At 31.0% G+C, this 19,863-nt stretch overlaps 1 protein-coding gene across 5 annotated transcripts in view; it reads left to right on the plus strand.

The window, feature by feature from the left end:
* Window positions 1-19,863, plus strand: part of LOC114332176 (syntaxin-1A) — an 850,840-nt gene that overhangs the window by 771,485 nt on the left and 59,492 nt on the right. Inside the window, exon 9 of one of the 5 annotated variants that reach the window (XR_007697295.1) lies at window positions 2,148-2,218. The exons of the other annotated variants lie outside the window; for them this stretch is intronic. The gene's annotated coding sequence lies outside the window, so the exon portion shown is untranslated. The remainder of the gene's footprint in view (window positions 1-2,147; window positions 2,219-19,863) is intronic. 5 annotated transcript variants of the gene reach the window in all.

A 19,863-nucleotide genomic window follows, 5' to 3' on the forward strand; every position in this document is an offset into this window, starting at 1 on the left:
ATGAATCGAAAAACAGAATGTTAAGGAAACGTGAGGATATAGTTGGGTTTTAATTTCAGTATTTTATAAATGCTATAATATTCCACAGGGTGACGGGAACTTTGAGAAAAAATGACAGTTCGATTGGTATACAGCCGGTACACAATGACAATTTACCTGTCTGGCAACAATATTAATACAACCATATTGTTCGAGAATACGGCTATAACATATTAAAAAAATCACTTAAATCGGAAAATAGGTTTAGGAAATATGAGAAATTAAAAATGGCCAATTTTTAAGGTGGTGCGTTAATTTCTTGGAGAAGTGTAGATATACATAAATACAATTATAGATAAAGAACAGATTATACGAAAATATACCCAAACAATACATACTGTTTCAAATATTCTAAAATAAAGCGATTACAAAAATTGCAATTTGGCATTAATACAATAACTCACACACAGCCAACGGAATTGACAATGAGAGGTAGCTTGAAAACAAAAAGGCTTTGTTCTTATGGAGCAGAGGATAGGTAATAGATAAATATGATTTATATATGTGTAGATAAAGAATCCACTACACCAAAATGTTGATATCCAAACAACATACACTGTTTCAAAGCATTTTAATAGTGAAATAATTGTAGAACACTTTCTTCAATTTTTGTAAGTAAAATTTTGTTTCGACGTGCCGCGCTGGGGGCCCCTGAAAGTCGGGGGCCCCGTATAATTGATACGGCTGCTACGGCGGTAGCTACGCCTCTGACAACTCTTATATTACTGATGCCAACGACGAAATAGCGTAAACTGACATTCATTGGGCATGTATTAAGGGGAGGCAGATTGGAAATACTTGGGTTGATCATTGAAGGAAAAATTCATTGGAAAAGGTCAATAGGAAGAAGGCACAATGCTTGGGTCAAGAACTTGCGACGTTGACTCGGCAAAATATCGACCGAGATCTTCAGAGCGGTTGTTTTACCAATTTTATTGTCAACCTTCGAAGGGAAAGAGCGCGGTAAAAAGATATCTAAAGTGAGTTCTGTCCTGTGAGTCCCACATATGATATGTGGAATATCCAGCTCTCACATACTCGTATGAACATGAGGCTAAGATAACTGTGGTCAAGATCCTTTCCTTATGTCTCCTTGATATTATTTCACCAATATTTACTGCTAGGACCTCATAGAGTTGTTGTTTCACTTGAACTGCATTAAAGGAACGGTTTCTTAACGACCTTGATAAAATGAAGCGGTCGTTACGTTCAGTGTTGAATGTTTTCTAACGGTTCATGATCGATTATGATATGATGTGAGTTTTTCTGTATCGTTTGCAGAACGTTCGGACTATTCCACGTGTCCAGTAACAGTGTGTTCGCTAAGCTCATTTTCAAACAATAGTTATATCCGCTTTTTCCGTTACTACGTACGAATAAGTTTTACAATAATTAAATTCTCAAATCTTAACTATTGTAACGTTCTTTAAACAAAACTAAGGGTTCGAATTTATATAAGACTATTTATTTGAAGTTTGCAGTTTGATTTTATTTTATTAACTACCTTAAACTAACAATATTGCTCCTTATATACACAAATAGGTTATTTCTAGAAAAATTGTAAGTGATCCCTTCATCTCTAGTCGTCGCATGGCCTAGCCGCTTCTCGTACGCGTCGGCTGTTCGTCGGCGGAACTCTCTAGACTCTAGCTCTAGAGTATGCTTAGTTGGAACCGTTATTTGAGATCGGTCGAAATTAACTCTTTCGTTACACTATGTACTAGATTTCAAACTTATATCGCTTGTCGAATGTCAAGCTATCGCTAAAATGAGATTTTTTTACCAAAAACATTTCAAATTTATTGTGCAAAATACATTAAATTTCGTTCCGTAACTGAACTTGCTATTTTTTTTTAATATAGAAAATTTTCAGTCGTCAAATATTTTTAACGAATATGCACGTGTCGGCCATATAATTTCAAAAAAATTACAATAAAATTCAAAATTAAGAAATGAGCTCTGTGCACGAGAGTGTAGTTTTCCCTAATATTCCCTATAATTTAGCCAGCAAGCTTTATGATTTGTCTTTTTTATGTATGTATGCTGTTTATTTTTAGTCTGTGTTTTTTATTATTTTTATTTTATTTTTTCGTTTGTTTTTTTTTCAGAAACTAATCTACATCATAATCTTCATTATAATACTAATTATTATTGTAGCGATAATATTAATAGTCAAACTGTAAGTTTTTGTTATTATTTCTTTAATCTTATGGGATCAAATTGGTGTTTGTGATATACGTAAAACGAGGCTGTTATTGTATTAAAGGGTTAAATGTTAAATATTAATTCCATTACCATTTAGAATTTACTAAGTAAAAATTAAGGTAACAACCAAGATCTGAAAATAATTAGAAACCTTTACTGGAATCAGACTGCAAACCTCAGAGTTGACGGTGAACACACCGAATATGTGAAAATCATGCGTCGAGTGAGGCAGGGCTGCATTTTGTCCCCCCTAATTTTCAATCTTTACTCTGAAAGAATATTTATCGAAGCTTTGCACGAAACTGGTCTACTAAACGGGTACCGGCTAAATAACATCAGGTATGCAGATGACACCATAGTATTTGCGGACAACTTAGAAGACCTACAAGTCCTCATGAACAAAATCACGTATTATAGTCAACAATATGGACTCAATATAAACGTAAAGAAAACAAAGCTTATGATCGTCAGCAAGAAAAAGATAACAGAAGGTTAACTCTATATCAACCAAACCCCTGTAGAAAGAGTGAGGCACTACAACTACCTCGGCACCATAATAAATGAAGAATGGATCAACAACCAAGAGATAAGAGCGCGCATCGGAAAAGCTAGATTAATCTTCAACCGTATGGGCGCGTTTTTCAAGAGCCACAACCTTTCTCTTGGTATAAAAGTAAGAATGTTGAGATGTTACGTCTTCTCTGTCCTTTTTTATGGCGTTGAATCATGGACCTTGAACGAGGATATGTGCCGAAAGTTGGAAGCATTTGAGATGTGGCTATATCGGAGAATTCTTAAAATCACATGGACTGATCGAGTCACAAATGAGGAGGTCCTTAGAAGAATGGGGAAGAACCGAGAGGTACTGACCACCATCAAATCTCGAAAGTTGGAATACTTTGGACACATTATGCTAAATTAATCCAGATATGCCCTCCTATAAGCCATCCTGCACGGAAAAATATTTGGAAAGCGAGGTCCAGGAAGAAGAAGAACATCCTGGTTAAAGAACCTCAGAACATGGTTCAACACAACATCTGTGCAGCTTTTCCGCGTTGCTTCAGATAATGTGAATATTGCCATGATGATCGCCAACATTCGTCACGGATAGACATCAAGAAGAAGAAGAAGAAGAAGAAGAAGAAGTAAAAATTAAGAAGTGTACTTAATAATTGAATTATTCTAAAACAATTTACTCAAATAACAAATCTAAACATCGGTGGTTGAACGAAAGTAGACCAAATGGGAGAAAAAAGCAACTTAAATAATCTGCTATGCAGACGACGCAATACCAATCTCTCGAAAGTGAAGATGATTTATAGCGCATTCTTTACCAATTTAATATAACCGCCATAAAATTATGTTCAGAAGAGCTGGAGGGTCAGATAATAGACATAACAAGTGATTGAGTTTAAATATCTAGGCATCACACTATCTAGCTACGGAAAGCTCGAAACAGAAGTGGAAAATTAAGTGAATAGAGCAAACAGTGTGATGGTACACGACAACCCTCACGTAATTTTCCTAATTTATTTGTTATAAAAATAAGGTCATAATATTATAATTGCAATTTGTATAAATTATTATGATAGTAGCAAAGTTCAAAGTATTGAACTCATTTGAAAGACTGCAAAGAAAGCACACGCCATTCTTGAAATACGTATAGTATAACCATATATGGTAATACATATTGGCACTGTTTTTAACTATAACAGATATAAATAGGAAGGTCGAGTACCTGAGACATCTTTTGTGTTCGTTGCACTCTGTCGCGCTAGTCAGGGGATCTAGTTACCGAGAAATGGGTTATCCGCGACCTATCTCAAGGTCAACGTAATGTAATTGTACATTTAATTATATAAGAATAAAGTTTCTGAAAAAAAGTTTAAGTTTGTGTGTTCGGGGTAGTGTCTTCGTCCAGCAACCCCCAACTTCACAACAGAGAGAGCTACAGAATGCCTGAATGAAACAAATGTCGGAAAATGAAAGGCAGAATTTACAAAACAGTCATTAGACCAATAATGACATATGCGGCAGAAACACTACCAGGCACAGAAAGAACAAAAATAATGCTAGAAATAGTAAAAATCATCCTTATGAAAACGTTTTGAAGATGAACAAGGTGACATCAAAACATTGAAATCAACTGAGAATGTTCAGCAAAGGTCGATCCAGTTAAATTGAAGATAATTTCAAAAGACACCATACTCGTGAATTCTATCAGGCTTTTAAATCACAGCTCAAAAAATTTAATCGTCAAACGTTACATATTAGAGGACTTAACAGTAAATTAAACCTTAACGATCAATCCTGTACTGAAGCTTTTGGAGATTTTTTTCATCCCATATCATATTAATATTGCTGTAGCCTCGATTGATATTTTAGACTTCTAGTGTATGAAATCTTTAGATGAAATCATGGAAACTATACGTGATATGAAACGACAAATCTGGAGGTGAAAATTGTATTTTGGCTGAAATGGGGAAATTCGGCGATCTTGACTCTGTAAATTATTCTTAATATAAGGGAATCAGAAACTTTACCCTCTGATTGGATAATAGAACTTATTCATCGTTCAAAAAGGAGATAAATCCCTCCAGACCCTTATCTAGGCTGCTACTAAATAGAGCAGAATTTCATTTTAAATTAATAACTGGACGAGAACCAAACAAGCTTTGGCTCTTTAGAACATCAAGGTCCTGTGCGGAAAACTTCATAACGAAAAGTCAGTGATTACATGCTAAATCAAAACCAAAAAATTTTGTTATTACCTTTGTTGACTTCCACAGAGCTTACGACTCGAAGGATTGAGAAACAAAAAAATATCCTTTTTAAATATAACGTAATAGAAAAATTATACACGTAGTCTTAATCAATAGCAGTTTAAAAATACCATATCAAAAGTAAAATGCAGAGATAAAGTGTCAGATCCATTTGAAATCCGTACAGTAGTCGGGCAAGATTACTTATTAATATTTAAGAATTAAGAATTATATTACAAGACTTTTTAGATAATAAAGTAATCAATGTCAGTGAGCAAACAAAAGGGGAAAATAACTTAGAAGCGTCAAGAAACATGATTTAAAAGTCGTATTTTAAACCTGAAACAGAACGTATAGAAAAGGACGCATGATACTTCATCGCAAACTTAACTTATACTAATCATAACTTCTGAACGGATAATCACGCACTAGTTATGGATTTCTTTTATCAAAGTGAACAATAATTATTATTAATCCAGCAATTGACCTGAATAAAATATTAACATGACGAAAGTATTCACTGTGCCGAGGGTGCAAATAAAACCCAAGGTAAAATGAGGTATTAAGAGTCAAACTATTTAAAAATTCAGTGGTTGAATTATAAATGTTTTGTTGTCTCCTTTTTTCAACTGAAATATAAAAGATAAAAGACAATAGTCTAGGAGCCAGGGGCGGTTGAGTATTTTTTGTCTCCTCCTATAGCCCAATAAATGATCGTTTTTGAGTGTAATTTCCAGGGGCAACTCCGAATTGCATGAAAATTTGGATTTAGGTTCTACTTATCCTCCACTTCAAAGTTGAACTTGTGCCGTTGGTTGCTTTTACTTGGGGGTGATATTTACCCCTTCTCGTGGGGTGAAAACGCGTGTTTAAAATAAGGCCGGAAATGGATAAATTGACTTAATTTAAGCACCTTTTGTTCTATAAAGTTTTTACGTAAATCAATACTTTTCGGAGTTATTCGCGATTTAAAATGTTGATTTTTCGACAAAAAGACTACGTTTTTAGACCGTTTTCCCCAAATAACTCAAAAAGTAAATATTTTATCGAAAAAATATTTTCAGCAAAAGTGTAGCCTATAAAAAAAAACTAAAAAATGGTGTACCAGTAAAGTCTACAAATTAAGTAGAAGGAAAGTTGTAGTTCATGAAAAATACGTTCTTATTCGTCTAATTCCAAATCGAATAATTCAACGCGAAATCACCGAAGAAAGAAGCATTTTTCGGGAAAACCTTATTAACATTTTTAAAGTATCGAAAAAATCTTATTATTTGTTTTTTACAAAAGTTTACAGCATCAAAAATAAACGAGTTACACTGAAAAAAAAGTTGGCCCGTTTTTTGGTAAAAAAAATCGTGAAAACCTCCCTCTATTTAGCACCCTAAATGAAATTAATCGTTTGGCTTTACCATATATTTTAACTGTATGTGAATTGTTTATATGATCTGTAAGTTTGATTGGTTTGAAGTGCTTATTTTTGAAAACATTTGGTTTTATAGTAAAAAAATTTTTTCTAAAAATTTTTGAAAAATTTCATTTTTCAAAATAACTTAAAAAGTATTAGTGATAAGAAAAATCTTAAAGAGTAAAAAAAGGTAGATTTTGCTATTATAAATATGCTAGTTTCATTTTGTTTCTCCGTAAGACAAAAATTGGTTAAGATATGGCTGTTCAAAATTTGCATACACTCGTGATTAGTGACCCATTCAGGCTTTCTCAATTATAACCCTATCAAAAATAAACACTTTAAACCGGTGAGACTGACAGATCATATAAAAAATAGATAGGTAAGTAAATTGTTTGTAAAGAAGAGATTTTCATGATGTTTTACAAAAAAAAAGAGGGTCAACTTTATTTTGAGCGTAACTCGCTTATTTTTAATGCTAAACCTTTTGTTAACAATTAAAACAAAGCTTTTTATAAACACTTTAAAAAAGTTTAAATTGGTTTTTCCCGAAAAGTGCTTAATTTTTCGGTGATTTCACCTTGAAATATTCGATTTGGATTACGAATCAGAACGTATTTTTCATGAGCTACAACTTTGTTTTTATTTGATTGATAGACTTTACAGATACACCATTTTTTTGGGTTTTTTATAAGCTACACTTTTGCTAAGGATATTTTTTTCGAGAAAATATTTACTTTTAGAGTTATTTGCGAAAAACCGTCTGAAAACGTAGTTTTTTTGTCGAAAAATCAACATTTTCAATGGCAAATAATTCGAAAAGTATTGTCTTACGTAAAAAAACTCTATAGAACAAAAGTTGCTTAAAATCAGTCAATTTATCCATTTCCGGCCTTATCTTGAACGTATGTTTTTTCACCCCCGAGAAGGGGTGACTGTCACCCCCCAAGTAAAAGCAGCTAACGGCACAATTTCAACTTTGAAGTGGAGGGTAAGTAGAACCTAAATCCAAATTTTCATGCAATTCGGAGTTGTCCCTGAAAATTACACGGTGTCGCCGAATTTCCCGTTCATTTACTGGGCTACTACCTTGACGTTTTTTTTTTCATGTTTTTTAGGGCGTAGATTCAATTTTTTCGAGGGTACTAGGCTGAAAACCCGTCAGATAATTTGTTATTATCAAGTTAATTGTATTGATATTTGATTTTATCAGAATGAAAATTGTTTCTTTTGAAAACATAAAGAAGATGGCGTTTAGTAAACCTTGATCGGATTGTTAGAACCGGAGTTTACGCGGGCTGACCGTGCGCCACAGAGAGTGGTATTAAAAGTCCTATATCTTGATCAAAAATTAATATATGTATTATAAAACATGAAACATTTATCAAAGCTAAAATGTTGGTCTTCAGTTCTTCTATAACTTTCATTGGCCGGATTTTCAAAATTTACATCTTAGTTTTATTTAAATAACTTATAAACAAACTAATTCACAACTATTTAGTGAAGTTTGTAATGTTTAATTGTTAACTTTTTTATTAATAAAGGTAAAGTAATTTTGCAAAGTTTTTGTAAAGCTGAAAAAATTCTTTATAAAATAAGTAAAGCTTCACGGTATTCGATAAAAATATTGATATTGTATTGATATTGTATCGAAAATCAATACGATACCGATACAATACGTACCATAGCAATATTAATGTCGAGACGTTACTCATTATCTGAAATCAATATAATACTCTTTATTGTCGATACGTTGGCCTCGATATATTGAGAATATCGATATCCAGAAAAAAATAAAAGGCTACGTGAGTGCTGCATAAGGCCTATTACCTATACAGTTGCAAGAGAGAAGGACATAAAGGCTTGCCTAGTGCAAGAGAGAAGGACATACAGTCTTGCCTAGTGCAGGAGAGAAGGACGATGAACCCAACAAGTCAATTAATTTCGATATTTTATTTTTAAAATCATCAGATAATATCGATGTTTTTAAAAAGGAAATTAAAAACTACTTGCAATCTCCAAGACCTGGATCAGACACAAATATTTTATTATGGTGGAAATCGTATACATATATGTAGTAGCGTTTTCCCCGTTTTATCTCGATTGGCTAGGGATATTTTGTGTGTCTAAGCCATGTCCGTACCAGTCGAGCGGATTTTTTCTGAAGCAGCGCTGGTCCTAACGAATAAAAGATGCTCTTTAAAAAATAAGTATATCAAATAACTCATTTGTGTGAACAGATGGATAAAGAGATATGATACATGATAATATTTGTGTGGCTACAATGTAATTGATCCTATTTCTTGAATATTTTAAGCAATTTTTTAAATAAAGATAGTAAATAAATGAATAAAGAATCGTTTTTTTTTGTTAATTTAATACTTTTTATGTCGACATTTTATCGAGTATTGTATCGATATCGTATCGAAATCAATATCAATACTATATTTTTATAAGAAATTATTACGGATATCGATACATGATACGATACTTCATTGGCATAACCAATACAATCCTCAATACTTAAAAGTATCGATATAAAGTATCGTGAAGCTCTAAAAATGCGGGAGTTTTGAAAGTTAATTGCACGAATGAAGTTATACTTGGAAAAGACCTATCGATGGCTATTGTTCATTGCTTTTCACGCAATTTGTTTTAACTCCGGTTCGAAAAATCGGATCAAAGTTTATCAAACGCCATGTTTTGTTCATTTTTCACAAGGAACAATTTTCATTTTGGTAAAATTAGATATGTATCTCTAATAGTTTGGGAGATACAATCACTTAAACAATTAAATTATGTATTAATAACAAACTATACATAAAAAACGAAAAAAAACATCAAGGTACTGTGTGGAGTGGATAAAAGTCCTTAATCAACATCCCCTGGCTCGTAGACTATAATACTTTGTGGTAAGAATTACTAAATGGTAATGGAAAAAGCAACATCCGGATTAGATCAAACTCATAGTACAACGGAATCAGCGCTTATACCCTAAAAATGCAAATGTTTAAGCTTAGCATTTCAGTAATAACGAAAGCTTTCTTTAACGTTCAACTTGTGTTTGTCTTACAAAGTACTTAATATAAATTATCATTCTTTGCATCTCGTTTACAATTAAAACAAACAGTAGACTATCATGAAATTGCGGTGAATAGCTTTTCTTTCCTCGAATTTGGGTTAAAATTGTGTTTTTTTTTTTGTAAATGTTGGTTATTAGGAAATAAAATAACGTTTAAAGAAGTTTGTAATCAGCTTTGTTGGACAATAGCTAATGCGTATTAAAGACTGATGCAGAAAATTGGTAATATCTGGTTTGTACTAACCTTATTAATGACCTTATTATCATTACTCAAGATTAGGTATGAAAGCGGCAAATCATTACTTGTAAATTCGAATGATTTTTTTTCTTTTCTTTTTTTTTCTTTAAATACAAATGTAAGAATGAACATAAAAGAAACAATTTGGCAGTTTATAAATTATCATTTGTACAAAGAAAATACTTAACTGTTTTGTTGTTACAATAATATGTTAATAATTAACGGGTAGATTCAGCATCGAAGCTAATTGGTAGTTTTAAATCTGACGGATGGTGCACCTCTGCTTTTCCCGTAATAGTCTAAGAGCTAGTGAACCTTTTGACTAACGGTCGTCCTGTAAGGCTAGAAATTTGTAGAGTGATAATTCATAGCACACCAAAGCTAAAAACCATGACCTGGCAGGCCTCAGCGGTGCACGTGTATCTACCAGGTGAATCGAAAAGTGCAAATTTAGGGGGTAAAATAAACTTTCTCCTGTAAGGTTTAAATTTAAGTATGTGTTTGAGTAAGTCATTTAAAAGAAATGTGTAAAATGACAGGCGATTCTGAAGAGCATAAGACCTTGCCAGGCGAGGGGAAAGATTAGGGGTTTTTCCTAAATTTATTTTTTTTGCATCGAACAAATTTTTTTTAAGTTTTTTGAATCATTCCAAACAGAAAAGGTCTTTGGTGATTTTTCTCTTAAGTTAATAGTTTTTGTTATATAAGCGATTGAAAATTTTGAAAATTGCGAAATCGACCATTTTTAACCCCAAATCGGATATTTATCTAAAAATCTCAAAGTTGCCAAGGTAGGTAGATATTCTTTAAACATTGATTGATGAAATCCCAAAGAGTTTTTTGCAATACAATATCGGAAACCCCTTTGTTTTTTAATTGCTAATCAAGCGGACGCTTCACTGTAGTATAAGTGAGGACGTTTGAGTTGGCATAAATTCATTATCTCGAGAATTGGCAAATTTCAAGAGCAATCTTCAGACAGGTCGATTTTTATTTTTAAATTAGGACTTTTTGGCATATATATAATACTAGTGACGTCATCCATCTGAGCGTGATGACGTAATCGATGATTTTTTTAAATGAGAGTAGGGGTTGTGTGATAGCTCATTTGAAAGGTTATTTAATTCTCTATTCACTAATATAAACAATAACATAATTATTTATACAGGATGTACAAAAAAATTTTTTTTATTAAATTAACTTTGATTAAATTTGACAAATAGAAGAAAAAATTTTTTTTGTACACCCTGTATAAATAATTATGTTAATGTTTATATTACTGAATAGAGAATTAAATAACCTTTCAAATGAGCTATCACACAACACCTACTCTTATTTAAAAAAATAATCGATTACGTCATCACGCCCAGATGGATGACGTCACTAGTATTATATATATACCAAAAAGTCCTAATTCAAAAATAAAAATCGACCTGTCTGAGGATTTCTCTTCAAATTTGCCCATTCTCGAGATAATGAATTTATGCAAGCTCAAACGTCCTCAATTATACTACAGTGTAGCGCCCGCTTGATTAGCAATTAAAAAAACAAAGCGGTTTTCGTTATTTTATTGCAAAAAACTCTTCGGGATTTCATCAATCAATGTTTAAGGAATATCTGCGTACCTTGCCAATATTGAAATTTTTAGATAAATGTCCGATTTGGGTTAAAAATGGCCGATTTCGCAATTTTCAAAATTTTCAATCGCTTATATAACAAAAACTATTAACTTAAGAGAAAAATAACTAAGGACCTTTTCTGTTTGGAATGATTCAAAAAGCCTAAAAAAAATTTGTTCGATGCAAAAAGAATAATTTTAATAAAATCCCCTAATCTTTCCCCTCGCCTGGCAAGGTCTTATGCTCTTCAGAATCGCCTGTCATTGTACACATTTCTTCTAAATGACTTACTCAAACACATACTTAAATTTAAACCTTACAGGAGAAAGTTTATTTTACCCCCTAAATTTGCACTTTTCGATTCACCTGGTAGATACACGTGCACCGCTGAGGCCTGCCAGGTCATGGTTTTTAGCTTTGGTGTGCTATGAATTATCACTCTACAAATTTTTAGCCTTACAGGACGACCGTTAGTCAAAAGGTTCACTAGCTCTTAGACTATAACGAACTCTCACTTGACTGTCTTTTTTTCCGTAGTAGGGGAGTGCAATTAGAATGAAAAGATACAATGTTTCGGAAAAAATCAAACAAGGTTATATTTTTCTAAAACTTTTTTTGTTAGTTTATAAATATGTTAAAGTAAAAAGTTCTACTCACAAATTTCGCCGCTAATTGTTTATTAATTGTTTAAACAATAACAATTGTTTTGTATAAATAATGTTAAGAATATGGGTGAATTCAACATTTTACTTTGATAAAAAATGTTTTTATTTTAGTTTTGATTATGCTGAACCCGAATCTGACATTACAATTTGCAAATTCAAAATGGCGGATTCAAAATGGCGGATTTTTTCCTAAAAATCCTTAAAAAGTAGTTGTAAAATCCGAATTTTTTTTATAAAACTTGTTTGTTTACATATATATGGATATTTTTGAGAGGTTGCTGAACCTGAATCAAATTTTGATAATTTAAATTATAAAATGGCAGATCCAAAATGGCGGATAACTTAAAAAATAGTTGTAAAATAATAATTTCTTTACAAAATGTATTTATTTCTACATATGTATATTTATTTTTGAGAGCTTTGATAAACCTAACTTAAATGTTAACATTATAAACTATAAAATGGCGGATCCAAAATGCGGATTTTCTAAAAAGAACATAAAAAAGAACATTTTTCTAAAACATTTATTGTCTTTATTTTTAACAGGTTGTTGAATCTGAATTAAAGATTAAAAATTTAAATTTCAAAATGACGGATCCAAGATGGCGGATATTTAAATGAAAAAGAAGTAGAATCCAATCAAACAAATTTCAGTTATGAGTAAAATACCTATATTTTTCATAATACTGAAAATTGTTATTATGGAAAGTGGTTCAGAATTAAAAACGATGTGTCAATATGCAATTACACTCTTCTAATCGAAATATTGTGAACTATAAAGGTACATATTTATTGCGCGAAATATAATTTTTTTACATACCTCGTATAATATTGATAAAATATAATATTTTATATTTGCATATTAAGTGTTAGACCATGCACAGCTATTTATGACGAATAACTTTCTTCATAAAATTAATAATAAAACAGTTATCATAAATAATAAGTGAAAATGTAATGATGTTGGGTATAATTAATTTGAAACAATATTAAAAAAACAAATTTTCGATTAGAAGGATATAATTACATATTGGAACATAATTTTTAATTCCAAACAACTTTTCATTATAAAATTTTTTGATATTGTGAAATATAAAGGTACTTTACTCTTGAGTGAAATTCATATTTTTTGACATACTTCCTACAAAATTAACAAAATTTGATATTTGATGGTTGCATCTTATGTTATATACGATGCAGAGTATTTTATAAAGAATAACTTTTTTTCGTAAAACTGATATTAAAAAAGTTATCAATAGGTTCCAAGTTACGCAGACATACTGTATAAGAGCTAAAAAAAATTTTTTTGTTAAACATTTATTATTGTTGAAGCTTATTATTAAATGTATTTTAAGTAAGTTTTACACAAAAAAGTTTTGATCACTCTGTATATACATTTTTTCATCTGGTAATTTTCGGTTTTTGTATTACATTTTTGTTATCTTTCTAAGTTTTCTCAAAAAGAAATTGTTTATTTCATTTTTAAACTAAAATAATTCAGTGTTTTTTTAAGATTATATCCTAAGCTTTAAAAAAATATCAAAAAAATTGTATTAGATTTATTCAAACTTGAGTAATACCGTCTTAAAGTGGTGGGAATTCTGTAAAACTACGAAGTTTTCAAAAATTACATTTTTTGAGACATCGTATTATTTTAATTAAATTTTTGAGATTTTTTTTTGAACAAAACATCGTTTAGTAAGATTATTGAGAGGTAAGTTGTGCAAATTTGAGAGTTTTATAAGTAAAATTGTATTAGTTACACATTTTTAAATCATTTTTAAACAAAATTCATGTAAGGCTCACTTTCCGCCCACACCGTACTTATGTCCATACATTTTATTTCTTCTTATTACAACCATAAGATAGCTTATTTGATCTTCTTTCATGTCCAATTTGTAAAATTTCTTTTGATCCATTAGTTAAAGAATTACATTAAAAAAACTCAACCGTGCACTTCTTCCAACGCTAGTTTACAGTGCGCCAATGTGTGTGAGAAGCGTGACTTTAGCGTTATAAATAAAAAATTACAGAAGCTAGAGATTTAATTTTAGAAAAATGTTTATATAAGGTTTTTTTTGTAAAATTTTCTGAATTTTTCAATGGTCAAGTCAGTTTTTTTCTAAAAATTATATTTTCGGAGTTATTTAAAAAAATATCTAACTTCGCTGTTCATTTGTTTAATAAAAAATGAAGCACCCATTTCTCGAGTAGAACTTTTTGATATGTTGTTTATTAAACATTTCTTAATGAAATTACAGAAAGTTTTATCTTGTTTGATTTTTTCCGAAGTGAAAATCTAAATGCACTCCCCTATAGGTTACGTTAGGATTGGAATTTAACTCGTGTGGTATTCCTTTTGTATTGAGACCAACACGTGTAGTAATAAATTAGGCTAACCGTACTTTAAACGGTAATTTCACAATTTCTATACAAAAGTGCTATTTGAACGTAATAATAACTCCTTTGTGACTTTAGAACAAGTGTTTCTCTGAACGAAAACAATAATAATTATGAAGACGCCAATTCATGAAAGAGTGTAAATATTTAAAATATAATATAATTAAGCCAGATAAGATTTTAAACATGTAGAATATTAAATATAAAATAATAGAAAGACGTTAAAATAAAATATTTAACTAAATACTAAATACTTTTTCTACGAGCGTGCAAAAATGTCTACTTTCGCGCACGCATTTTAGTTTAGAAAGTTTCACTTTTCCGCACGCGTGTTACTTTTCCGCACGCGGTTTTTACTTTTCCGCACGCGTGTTAATTTAGATATATGGCCTTAAAGTAATTATAATACATGCAATAAACTAATATTTAGATATTATTTACAAATTTATTTCAAATATATCTTATTGTGTTCCTGTTTTAATGAAATTAACGCGACAATTCGATGAAATAAAATTATTTTGACATAATATTCGAAAGTCAAATCGGTAGACAATAACAGTCGTTTTGAATCATCGTCATGGAAACCAAGATCGTCGTCATGCTAACTAATTATATTGAAAGTTTGGTTTTGACAACCTTGTCAAAGAATTAATTTGCGTATGTATTTTCATATTAATTAAATTAATTGATTAAGATTTGGTAATTTTTTAAAGACTCTTAGAAAAAATATTGTTCCTAACTCTTGCAGAAAGTCTCTTTTCCGCACTCGACTGCTTGCCGAACTCCCGCTTCGCGTCGTTCGGCAAACTGCAGTCGCGTGCGGAAAAGAATGACTTTCTGCACTTGTTAGGAAAGTAACTATTTCCAAACGCATAATATATAGATTTATTTTTTTTGTTATTTTTTCCGATTCAGTCAGTCACGAAATTAGATTATTGTTACGTTACTATGCTGCAAAAACAAAAGAAAGCGACTTTCCTCTTTGGTAGTTTTCATAAATGATATTAAATTGTTATACCGCATTTATACTCAGTCCTCTTGGACAGGGAATTGGGCAGGGAAGTGGGCAGCGTGAATGTGTAAATAGCTCACTCGCGCTGCTGCTCGTCATGCTATTGCCATTGCACCTACATACCCAAATCGAAGAGTCGGTTTTTGTGGCGGAAGTCAAAAGAGAGGCAGCGCGAATACGAGTGGGTATTCACATTCAGCTACTCTCTCTCGCACTTGCCGCCGGCAAAGCGGCAAGTGAGTAAGGGAGCAAGACGATGCTGTTGTCACATTCCTTTCTTGTGAGTCGTTCGGTAATGAGTTATGAGGACATTGGCGAGGAACTGATGTAAACACCTCACTCGCGTCGATATCATATTTCGGGCAATATTTCCGTCAACGGCAGCAGCAGTGGCAATAGCTGAGTCTAAATCCGGCATTATAAGACGCTAACAAGTGTACAGACCATAGTTATTTAACATATCTGTTTTACTCATTCCAATAAGCCATTTGAGCACTCTCGGCTTTGTGTACAGGGTGGGTCACAGTCACAGAATGGGCCAAATAATTGTAGTAATATGTTAAAAAAAGCTTTTGATACACCTATAGAAAACTGTCATTATTTTTTTAAGCAGAATTGCCCCTTGAAGTTTGTAGCACTTATTTACTAACACTCTGTATAGGTCTAATATTCACTTACTTCACCTCTCAAATTTTTTAAAACAAATTTGTGTCTAAAGCTCTTTCTAAAATATTCAAATTTTTGGATATATTATTATCGTTGGATAAATAAAATTATTTCTTAAAGTTTTAGTTTTAGTGGTATTGACGTCACTTTTATTGTTAATTTTTTATTGAAAATGTGTGAAATCTATCTTATTTGCATCATAAATTTTTCAATTTTTGTCCTAAGGACTCGTGTAATTCTCATTTTAAGGGTATATTTAAGCACTCTCAGCGCTATATATGTAAGATGTTCGTTTTTCAGTCATTTAACGTTGAAGTCTTCAAATAAGTTTTCGGCAAAGAAAAAAATCGGCTTCATGGAGCTATAACTCGCTTTATATTGCGTCTGCTACAATAAAACAAACAAATTTCTTTGTTTTTTATAAACTTTGGTTTACATAAAAATACATATATTATCTATAACGTAAGATTTTTTAGTTATTCTCGAAAAAAAATTAATGAACTTGTTTTTTGGACATTTTCAATTACGAATAACTCACAAAGCATTTGGTTTACAAAAAAACTTCACATGATATTCTTTGCTTAAAATGTCATTATCTATCAGAATCCATTTATGACGTTTTGACGTTTTAAACTTACATCCCCGATCAGGAGAAAAGCGCATATCGGCAATTAGACCAATTATCGTTAAGCAAAATAATACTTTTGGCTTTTGAACTTTTACAATTTAGTCCATTCTCTCTGACCCACCGTGTATACTAACCTGATTTTTATGTGATCACATCAGCAAGATTTTAATAATTTTCAATTATTTTCTTTTTGTCATATCGCTGGAAGAGCGATCATCACAGATAATAATTGTTACAGACATTTTTTTACCTTTTAGAATTTTTGTTTATATATTTTAAAATATTGTATTTGTATATATTTCCATTTTTTAAATACATCAATTATTTTCAAATCTAAATATAGGTTCAATTTAAAATTCAATAATATACAACTGTATTGTGCATATTCATTCGAAACCACGGCACAACAAGCAATGAATTTTGTAAACTGTATGTACTCATAACATTGTGAAAAGTATAACAAAAGCATAATTGCAATGTTGGAAAAACATGTGGGCGCTTTTTCTCTAATTTGCTTGTTTCCTTCCTATTTCAGCATTTCCCATTTCATTGTATACGTACCTAGTATGTTCCTTTACTCTAGTAGGCGCTAGATGCTATCATTTTTATTTTTGTGTTTAGATAAAATGGCCAATTTTTATAAAAAAATGAAATAGGTAATCAAAAAGTAGTTTGTAATGTACAGAAACCCAAAATAATTTTCAAACATGTATTTTTCAATTAAGCAAATGCTCATAACGTTGCCCATTGACAATTTGACAATAATTGAGGGCAACATTATGAGTATTTGCTTAATTGAAATAATTAAATTCAATTATTATTTGATTACTAGTTTTTCATAACTTTGTTATTTTTTATTATCTTGTAAATGGTAGGGAATCAAAACTTGAAATTTTGTAGTTGTGTATAACTTTACACACGCTATCAAAATAGCTATCAAAATGACACTGTTGCCATTTAAGAAAATCAACGATGACGTCATATCTCTAAATTGGGACACCCTGTATACATTGTTATTGTATGTCAAAAATGACAATTTGAAATACTAATTGACGGGTCTGAGCATTTTTCAAAAAAACAATTAGTATATTAATTATTGAATTTACTCCAAATTACAGATATAACTTTGTTATTTTCTATTATCTTGTAAATGGTAGAGAATAAAAATTTGATATTTTGCAGTTGTGTATAACTTTACACACCCTATCAAAATAGCTATCAAACTGACAGTGTTGCCATTTAAGAAAATCAACGATGACGTCATATCTCTAAATTGGGACACCCTGTATACATCTTTATTGTATGTCAAAAATGACAATTTGAAATACTAATCGACGGGTGTGAGAATTTTTCAAAAAAACAATCAGTATTTGAGATATTGAATTTATTCCAAATTACAGACTCTCTCTGTATATGTATGTCTCTATAAATATAGATGTATGATGTATATATGTTACCGATTTCAGTTAAAATCCGAATTTGCTAGGAAAAACTAGTTTTAACCATGCGCTTTAGACAATTCTAGTTTTAACTAGTCAAAACTAGATTGCTACATTCAGTTAAAACTGTACTAAAGGGCCTAGCCGGGTAAGATTGTGAAAAGTGCCCCCAGCTCGATTTAAATTCCATATAGGCCACTTTTTAGCACATATAGAGGAACTCACTTTCTGAAATTTTTAGCCCCCTAGGTGGTCACGTGACCCCCCTAGAGCCTAATTAGGCATTTTATGTTTTTATTTTTTATCTCAGCCGCATCAAGAGCTAGCCAAAAACTTTATTTAAAAAAGTTGTAAGTTTCAAAAAGATCTATATGAAAAAAATTTTTATTTTTATTTTTTGGCGGGAAATTCGAATTCTTAGAACAATAATTTTAAACTTTTAAATAACTCTGAAAAAAAAAACTAAGACACTCGTTTTTACGAAAATCAATTATAATGTGTATTTTTGCACAATCTTTCACGCTGAATTTTTTCAGATTTTTAAAATTGGTGAAACGTACCTTTAAAAATAAAAAACCGCGTTTTTTCGGTTTCTTTTTCGTTTTTTGATACAATTTTATACATATTTTTCAAAAAAGGTAACACTGTCACTAGAATAGGTAAAAACTGAAAAATAATTGGGGTTTGCTTAATAAAAATTTTTTGTAACGCCATCGATTTTCAAGATACAGGGCGTTGAAGAAAACAAAATTTTACACATTTTTTACGATTTTGCTGAAACTACTGGCAACATTGTAATAAAACTTGGCGGGATTTAAGAGGTAGTTATTGTGCATGTTTTGACATACAATTAAGGATTTGATATTCATCATTGGCGCGCATAGGGGTAAGGGTCTGAACTTTTTAAAGAATAAAGATAGTACGCCACTGACATATTTCAAATTAACAATGGTTTTTGAATTTCTCGTTCAATTTGTGACAAAAAATGTATCTTCTTATTTTTTCATCCGACGCGCCATTTTTATTCAAAAAATAAAAGATCTTAACCCTTACAAAGTATTCGAACTTCTAGTACTTTCTACATCTACATAATAAACTCGTACATCCATTATTATCAAAATTAATTCGAATACTTTGGAAGCGTTAAGATATTTTATTTTTTTGCTGCAAAACGGCGCGTCGTAAGAAAAAATGAGAAGATAGATTTTTTATTGAAAATTGAACGAGGAATTCAAAAATGATTGTTAATTTGAAATATGTCAGTGGCGTACTATCTTTTTTTCTTTCAAAAGTTCAGACCATTACCCCTATGCGCGCCAATGATGAATATCAAATCCTTAGTTCTATGTCAAAACATGCACAATAACTACCTCTTAAAACCCGCCAAGTTTTACTACAATGTTGCCAGTAGTTTCGGCAAAATCGTAAAAAATATGTAAAATTTTGTTTTCTTCAACGCCCTGTATCTTGAAAATGGATATCGTTACAAAAAATTTTTATTAAGCAAACCCCAATTATTTTTCAGTTTTTTACCTATTCTAGTGACGGTGTTAAATTTTTTGAAAAATATGTATAAAATTGTATCAAAAAACGAAAAAAAAAACGATAAAATGCGGTTTTTTATTTTTAAAGGTACGTTTCACCAATTTTAAAAATCTGAAAAAATTAAGGGTGAAAGATTGTTCAAAAATACACATTATAAT

This window comes from Diabrotica virgifera, chromosome 3 (assembly GCF_917563875.1).
Source record: "Diabrotica virgifera virgifera chromosome 3, PGI_DIABVI_V3a".
NCBI classification, from domain to species: Eukaryota; Metazoa; Arthropoda; class Insecta; order Coleoptera; family Chrysomelidae; genus Diabrotica; species Diabrotica virgifera.